Source organism: Mus pahari, chromosome 1 (genome assembly GCF_900095145.1).
Source record: "Mus pahari chromosome 1, PAHARI_EIJ_v1.1, whole genome shotgun sequence".
Classification (NCBI taxonomy): domain Eukaryota; kingdom Metazoa; phylum Chordata; class Mammalia; order Rodentia; family Muridae; genus Mus; species Mus pahari.
In genome coordinates, this window is record NC_034590.1 from 124,027,649 (window position 1) to 124,034,046 (window position 6,398).

The 6,398-nt window shown below is 42.9% G+C and overlaps 1 pseudogene; it reads right to left on the bottom strand.

The window, feature by feature from the left end:
- Nucleotides 1-2,045: 2,045 nt before the first annotated feature.
- Nucleotides 2,046-2,970, bottom strand: LOC110330471 (annotated as a pseudogene).
- Between the last annotated feature and the right edge of the window lie 3,428 nt (nucleotides 2,971-6,398).

Genomic DNA, 6,398 nt, shown 5'->3' on the forward strand with positions numbered 1-6,398 from the left:
GAACTCACTCTGTAGACCAGGCTGGCCTCGAACTCAGAAATCCGCCTGCCTCTGCCTCCCAAGTGCTGGGATTAAAGGCGTGCGCCACCACGCCCGGCTGTGATGAGTTTTTTAAGTACCAGAAACAGTACATACTGTTTGGTCAGGTGAGGGCAACCAAGTACCTTTCATGAAGCTGCAACAGAGAAAAGTGTTCCCTCTTCCCCTCTCTCTTTCATTTTTGTGAGCTTGTTTCAGATCCCATACCTGTGTCTGGGGTAGGTGCGGTAGTGGAATGTGTATCTCAGAGTCAGATATCTCAGATCTAGCTGCGCCTCCAGCATTAGTTAGGTAGGAAATCTTTGATGAAATCTGAATTCTTTCTTGCCTTTCTAAGGGGCAGTTTAGAGGCTTCTTTAGAAAAATGGAGTGGAGATCTTCCAAAGGAAAATCAGTCCCGTTAGTTCCAAGTGAGATGTGACTGGGTTTTACTAGCTTTACTTCGGGTCCCTGGGAGGTCATTTTACTGACAGTTGCCTGTACAATACATCGTGCAGCCACAATTCAAGAGTCAAGTCATGAGCTTCAGGTAAAGCCTCTGTGGCAGAGGACTTGCCTAGCGTGTGGGAGGCAATAGGCTTGCTGGAAAAGGATATTTCTCGGTGTCACACAAAGCACATGCACAAAGTGACGGTAACCCTGCACAGGCGTTCTTTTCATAAAAAGGATGCACTGTTGTGAGCTGTAAGTGTGCCATAACCCAAACCTAGTAAGCAAGCACACTGGGGAGAGAAATTCAGCTCGTTTTTATGCTAATTGTGGTTGGCTGTGTCTCATCTCATTGGTGGGAATGTGACCACCTACTAGGATGTGATTGTCTAATTCAGAATCAGGGGGAAGGATGTGATAGTAAAGTCTCTCTCTCTCTCTCTCTCTCTCTCTCTCTCTCTCTCTCTCTCTCTCTCTCTCCTTTATTTTATATATATGAGTACACCGTAGCTGTACAGATGGTTGTGAGCCATCATGTGGTTGCTAGGAATTGAACTCAGGATCTTTGCTTACTCCAACCCAAAGATTTATTTATTATATCTAAGTACACTGTAGCTGTCTTCAGACACACCAGAAGAGGGCATCAGATCTCATTACGGATGGTTGTGAGCCACCATGTGGTTGCTGGACCATCGGAAGAACAGTCAGTGCTCTTAGTTGCTGGGCCATCTCTTCAGCTCCCTGGGCTCTGTTTTCTTATGAGTAAAAGAAAGTGTTTGAGTCTTATAAACATTTGGGTTCCTAAGAGCTAACATTTTGTTTTTTATTACATGTATGTGTGTCTCTGGGCCTATCAGAGGCCAGAAGTGTCAGATTCCCCTGGAGTTGGAATTATGGGTATTGTGAGCTGCCTGATGTGGGAACTGGGAACTGAACTCAGATTCTCTGTAGGAACAGCAAGGTTCTTAACTGCTTAGCCATCTTACCTGGCTTCCTGGGTGAGGGGCCTTGTCCATACCATCATGTAGATCTCCCTCTTGCTCCCACTTCCTTTCTGTGGACCCAGTGTTGTTGGTGGTTTCTACTGTGATGTCCCACAGGTCCTCAAGTTCTCCTGTACCAGTAACTTTGCTCTTAGGTCTTAATGACTTCTACCAATGGCTTGACCTCTACCCTGTGCTTTGTCAAGAATTGACAATTTGCTTGGCGTGGTGGCGCATGCCTTTAATCCCAGCACTTGGGAGGCAGAGGCAGGCGGATTTCTGAGTTTGAGGCCAGCCTGGTCTACAAAGTGAGTTCCAGGACAGCCAGGGCTACAGAGAAACCCTGTCTCGAAAAACCAAAAAAAAAAAAAAAAAAAAAATTGACAATTTATATGTCTAAGGTTCTATGTTGTCAGCAACTTCACCATGAGGAAACTCTAAAAGACTATTGTCTCTGGAGTTTTGAGGACTCCACTGTGCAATAAGGATAAACACCAGCAGATAAACATCTGCCCCACCAAGCAGATGTAAGAAAAACACTGTCTATTGATGAGGGTCTTTTGTCCTTAAGTTCTGAGTTTTCTAATTGGAGACTTATAGTATGCATTCCTTTTCAGAAGGTCCAACTCTTTTCCTGAGTCTCCTCATGGATGACTTCATTTCTTGGTTCCTCAAGGTATAGATCATTGGGTTGAGGACAGGAATGATGACAGCGAATGTGATGGGGACAGCTCTGTCCATGGGGAGGGCAGTAAAGGGCCTGGCATAGACATAAATGCAGGGCACAAAGTGCAGGGTGACCACAGTGATTTGGGTACAGGTTGAGATGGCTTTTCTCCTGTGTGTGACCTTAGCATTGTCAAGTATGTCACTAGCAGAAAGACAAACCACAGGGTAGAGATCAAAGCATTGGTAGAAGTCATTAAGACCTCAGAGCAAAGGTGCTGGTACAAGTGAGCTTGAGGGCCTGTGGGACATCACAGTAGAAACTATCAACAACACTGGGTTCACAGAAAGGAAGTGGGAGCAAGAGAAAGATCTGCACAATGGAGTGGGCAAAGCCTCCCACTCAGGAATCCACAATGTGGGCTGTGGCACCGCCTACTACTCATGATGGTCACATAGTGCAGGGGCTTGGAGATGGCCATGTATTGATCAAATGCCATCACAGAGAGAGAAAAATGTCTGCCCCACCAAGGAAATGGAAGAAGGACATCTAAATGATGCAGCCATCGAAGGAGACAGTCTTTTTTCTTGAGAGAAGGTCCACTAGGACATTTGGAGCAGTGATAGAGGAGAAGCAGATGTCTAAGACAGAGAGGTTGCGAAGCAGAAAGTACATGGGGGTGTGGAGGCGGGACTCTCAGGTCACCGTGACCATGATGAGGAGGTTGCCCAGCCCAGTTGCTGTGTACACCAAGAATGAGAAAAGGAGACCAAACTCAGCTCTTGGGACTGTGTCCATCAGTCCTTCACAAACAAATTCTTTCACCCTGCTGTAACTGACGCTCTGCTTCATTGTTGGCTCATGGTTCCTCTACTTCTGTCCCGTGGGGAGGAAATATTTTTGTTATGGAAAAGTACAGCATCAAAAACTAAAGGATTGTGCTTTGGGTATTATTTTGCACTTTAAAACTTTATCACATTTATTAGGTGTGTGCATATGTGTGTGCCCTTGCATGTCACAACATACTCCTGGAGGTCAGAGGACAGCCTTTGGGAGTGAATTCTCTCTTCTCACCATGTGAGTCCTGGGGATTGAATTCAGATGATCAAATTTAATGGTAAAATGCCTTTCCTCACGGAGCCACCTTGCAGGTCCTGGATAAGGTAAACTATTTTTCCTTTCTAATAACTGGCTGCCTACTTTCATTGTTCATGTGCCTTTATACACTCCCAGCTCCATAGTCTGTCTTTCCTGAGGTTGACCTCTGACCCTTCTATAACCACTGAATACTTTGGATTTTACAGGACTTCTTCCCATCAGCACTGAATTTCTATTTTGCTAATTTTCCTGCTTTAGCATTCGTTGAGGCTGAGGCAGCAAAAACCTAATTCTCTAATTTTGCTCCTAATTATATGTTAATTCATCAATAATTTAGAAAACTTCATTGCTTACAAACATTTGTAGTCTGTAAAATGGTCAGATATTTTCTTCAGTGTAAAGAATTTATAAGTCTTACTGAAAAACATACAGCCATTTAAATAATGCATAAGGAAGTCTTTTTTTTTTCTTCAATTTAAGTTTCGAACTGTGATAGAAAATAATATGGTAGAGAGAAGAGATAACAGAAGAGATGTGAGCTTTGAAGTCTACCTCAGGGGTTGATGGAGCAAGGGTGTAATGTTTAAAGTCATATGAACTCTGGGGCTTAGTCGCTCATCAGTGAAATTTGAGCACCAGTGACCTACCTTTAGGATGTAAGGTCTTCATAACGCAGAATCAACATTAGATGAACTTGGCCTAGCCTTTCCAGCCTTTGGGGATTTACTATTAACGTGTTTTCAATTGTGTTGTTCTCAATTACCTGGCAAGACTGCATTTTGCCTGTGTCTTACCAGCACTTAGCTCTTAGTTGGTCATAAACGTCAACCGACCTGGCTTTATTCCTGACAGTGAACTCGAGGTTGACAGCTTATTAGCAAGGAAAACTGCTGAGATCAAGAATTTCCAGGCATAGTTTAGAGTTGTAGGAGAAAGGCCTTGCATAGTGGTTACTTTCCGTGATAATGGAGCCTTCAGGGGGTAGGGCTGAGTGAGCATTGGGATCCTGGCCCAAGCCTCTCTTGCTGCTTCCTGGCATCCCCTAGGTGAGCTGTCCCCTTGCTATGTGTCCCCCCCCCCCAGTGGAATTATGTGCAGTGAAGTCATGGCAGAGACTCACCGAGCTGTGTGACCATGAACTGAATGGAACCTATAAAGCAGTGGGCTGACTTCTGGATGCTTAATCATTTCTCAGCATTTTTACATCCCTCTATCTGGAAGGAGAGGAAATCAAAATCAAGTGCTGCTAAATGTGATAATTCATTGTATTGAGTCTTTCTCAGTGGGTGCTATCTCTGACCATTACAGTAGGCTGAGCCAATCCCTTCAATATCGTCTAGACATATTGATAGAACAATTATCATGAAACATTGCACATATCACAGAGGGGTTGGTTTGAGGAGAGACAACTGAAATATATACAACTAAATAAACAAAAGGGATGGTTTAGTAGAGGTCAGGTAGGTGAATAGTTCATGAAAGTATCTCTCTATTCAAGGGGTTCTTGTTCTGGGACCACAATTTAACTTCGGGACTTCTGTTTTTAATTTAGTTTAATTTTTACTCATTCATTTTATATCCTGCTCACTGTCCCCTCCTGGTCACCCCCTCCCATGATTCTTCCCCCATCTCCCTCCCCTTCTCCTCTGAGTGGGTGGGGGCTCTCCTGGATATTTGCCCCTCCCCCCAGCACTTCAAGTCTCTGCTATACAAGGCGCTTCCTCTCCCACTGAGGCCAGACAAGGCAGCCCGGCTAGAGGAACATAGCCCACAGACAGGCGACAGCTTTTGGAATAGCCCTGTTCCAGCTTCAGGACAATGGAAGGCCAGAAAAGGAAATAATAAAAAATGAAAAGAGTATTGTCCATTGTTCTTGTTCTTTTAACTTTTTATTGTTGGCTAAGGATTAAGTTAAACACAAGAATACATTTTTCAAGATGTATGTATGTATGTATATATATATGTATATATATATTGCATATATAAATGTATGTATGTATATATATTGCATATATAAACTACCATAGATTTATACTTAAAAAAAAACTAGCTTATTTTTATGATTCCGATTGTGTCTCTTATTCTTCACTTGGTCAGACATATAAACTGCTACTGAAGAGATCAATACAGAAATAATAGGAATACAGAGATATAAGGTCTTTTTTTAAAATGTGTGTTTTAAAAAAAAAAAGATTTATTTTATTTATGTGAGTACACTGTCATTGTTCTTTAGACACCCCAGAAGAGGGCATCAGATCCCATTACAATGAGCCACCATGTGGTTACGGGGAATTGAACTCAGGACTTCTGGAAGAGCAGTCAGTGCTTTTAATTGCTGGGCCATCTCTCCAGCCCAAAATATAAGGTCTTATGAAAGGCAATTTTAAGACTAACATTGAAGACACAGTGAGAACTTACAGGGCTGCGGGCTGAGTAAATTCCCATTAACAGCCAGGGCCATTCAAAGACAAATGAGGAAGGACAGACAGGAAGCTTGAACACTGTTTTGCAGATGAGGAAATGGAGGTTAGGAGAATAAAAGTGTCTGGTGCCCGCCCCTCCCCCTCAAAGTAATGCATCCTGTGGACTTGGATTATTTGGAATTTCATTTAGGTTTGATGGGGAGTCTTCAGAATGGACACTTCCCTGTAACTTCTTTGGGGCAATTCCGTTGAATTGGGCAAGGAAGAATTGCAAGTGAGAAGGTTTGGCTGTACCTTGGGTTCCACCTGTAGAGGATCAGTGAATTGGGACATAGATAAAACTTGTATAGTGGGATGGTTGTACTTGCATAACTGCACAAAGAGGATGAATAACTCCCTTTGCTTTCTATCTTAAAAAAGTGCACAGGACCAGCAGCCTGAGGTTCTGGAAAGAAATTAAGTCTTGAAAGTGATCAAATCACCATTTCGACTGACAAGTCCAAGCTGATAGCCTTCTGAGTTCAAAGATAGACACAAGAAATGGAAACCACGGTAATTAATGAGAACTCTTGAGGATGTATGTACTACATTGGAGCAGAAGAAAGAAACCAGGTATAAAAAGTTTTCCTTTGTTTTTTAGAAGGAAAAACTCAAAATCCCAAGTACTTCGTTACCAATATATCTGAGAAAATACATTGTAATGAAATAGGCTTCTGAATGCTATAGTCCCTCATGTGGGAATCCGCCAAGTCCACATAT